We start from the raw sequence: 2,413 nt of genomic DNA, 5'->3' as shown, positions 1-2,413 counted from the left end.
GAGAATATAGTGAATAATTCTGAAAGTTGTTATTTTACAGTACATGTTTGCACTTCTCTCTGTGTCTTCACAAGGGGCTGTTGTGGTCTTTAATTATGTCCTAATCTACAAGAATTTTATGATATTAATTTTCTGGCAAATTTAATGCTTGTACTTGCTATTTTAATTGATGGACCCCAATATATGATTTACTCAATTATGGGGATTTGGTGCCAAACATAATGATTAATATCAGATACCTCACATACCTAATGGATACGAATAAAGATACGATATAGAAAACACTAATTCTTGTAAGAAGCAACTTAACTGAAAGTAACACAAAACCAAGTATATTCAAGTTATTTTATGACATCACTGGCTAATATTAAGGAGGAATAAATATTTTATGCCCTGAATATACATTCTACTGCTCATTTTTGTTGTTGGTCTATTAAAAATACACTTAATTGGGAATTCAAAATGAGTCTTAAAAATATATTAATGTGAATTAACTCATAATCTTAAATATGCTTATCACATAATTCACAAAGTAAGGATGACAATACTCTCTTAAATATGTCAAAAAATTGAGAGTATGGGTGAGAGAAATGATTTTTAAATGTACCTACTGAACAATTAGGGATACTAATACCAAAACTTTGAAACAATTAAAAAAAACTAAGGAAAACAATATACAACAAAACACTGTATGCATTAAAGTAATAAGATCTACTAATCTGGTTTCCAGTGAAGACGATCAGTTTAGGTGAACAGTGTAAGTACACATTTTGAAGACAGTGATAGAGCTTATGAGCAGACGAATGCAAAGAGTTATGCACCCTTTCACATTGTTTTATCACTTAAAGGATATTACCTAATTTATTTTTCCTTTACTACTCAAAATAGCCATCTGCCATTGATCGTACTACTTATATCCTATTTATATTATTTATATTATTTATTTTATTTATATTATTTATTATTCATATTATTTCCCACCCTATGTTACATGGGATATTAGATTTATTTTTTGCACACTTAAATGACTGGTTATATTAGAATTTGACAAGCACAGCTTTCTACCCAAATCTCCCATGAACTCATGCTAACAACTACAATGGTCCCTCCTTTACTCCCTGATATAAGAATGGATTGGATTTTATTAAATCAAAGAGAGTCAAAAGTATGGGGATGGATTTTGTCCTACCCTTACCTCTTTGATATTCATATCTGAAGGTAGTTAGCCAAGGTATTTAAAACATAAACTGATGAGTCCATACCATGAAAAGAAAGACCAGAATCACACACTGTTGGGTTTTGTAGATCAAACACTCTATCTTAGCTTTTATATTTGAATGCCATATGACCTACGTAGAACGGAGTTTCAAGCAGTCACTATGGTGACAGACATGGTTTTCTTTCTTAACTGTTGATTGCTTTTCTGAGTAATCTCCAAATCCCACTTTGTAGTCATTCCGTAAGGAGTTCAAAAAGACATCAGGAACTCTGAGGTATCAGGAAAACCCAGAAGTATCTAAGATGATTAAGAAATTTGCCAGGGGTATTTGGAAGAACTTTTTGGCTTCCCTCCAACGTTCTTTTAGCTTAAAATCAAGGCTTAATGTTTTACGACAAGAGCCTTCCCCTTTAGACAAAAGGGGCATTTCTGCTTTTAATCCAGCCCACGATTTTATAATAAAGTTTGAAAATAAAAGATTCAGGTGACTCTAGTTTTCATTAACTGTTTTAAATTCACTTAATTTTTAAGTTAGGTTTTCATTGCTCCTTACCTACAATGCATGGAACTTGTTCTTTATTACTCAGTTTGTGGTTTTATATGCTTCTAACTAATCATTGTTCATTATACCAAGAGAATCAGATTTCCAACTATGGTTTGATGTCATTGTATATGTGCAGGACATCCACAGGTGCCTGGAAGGCCAAAAAGGAAAGAAGGAAACCAGCCAAGATTAAAGTTGCATAGATCCAGATGTTGCTGCTGCTGCTGTTTGGGAAAAAAAAAAAAAAAAAAAACACGCACACACACACACACACACATTTTAGAGCTTGGCATTTTAGCCTTACAGCTGGCAAGTAATAAGAGAGAATGAAGTCTGTGTGCGTGCATGCATGCTCCTTTAGAGGCAGAAAAGGGAGAAATGGAAGGAAGGGAATTTCAATCTGCTGAAATAAAACAGGAATGTGGATGAGAGCCTGTTCAACCCCACTGGCAATGAGGTATTTCCCTGTTATTAATGAAATGTTCTGGCACATTGGGAACAATATCATTTGCATGAATGAACTTAGAGAAGCAAAAAAGTAAATAAATGAAAACTCCAACTTCCAGTATTGTCTTTCCAGTTTAGTCACCACATTATCATAAGCAGGATTCAGTTGTATTCTTTTTTCATTGAGCAACTTGTTTTTACCA

Source organism: Meles meles, chromosome 10 (assembly GCF_922984935.1).
Source record: "Meles meles chromosome 10, mMelMel3.1 paternal haplotype, whole genome shotgun sequence".
Taxonomy (NCBI): domain Eukaryota; kingdom Metazoa; phylum Chordata; class Mammalia; order Carnivora; family Mustelidae; genus Meles; species Meles meles.
Note: the sequence above shows the minus strand (reverse complement) of the source record.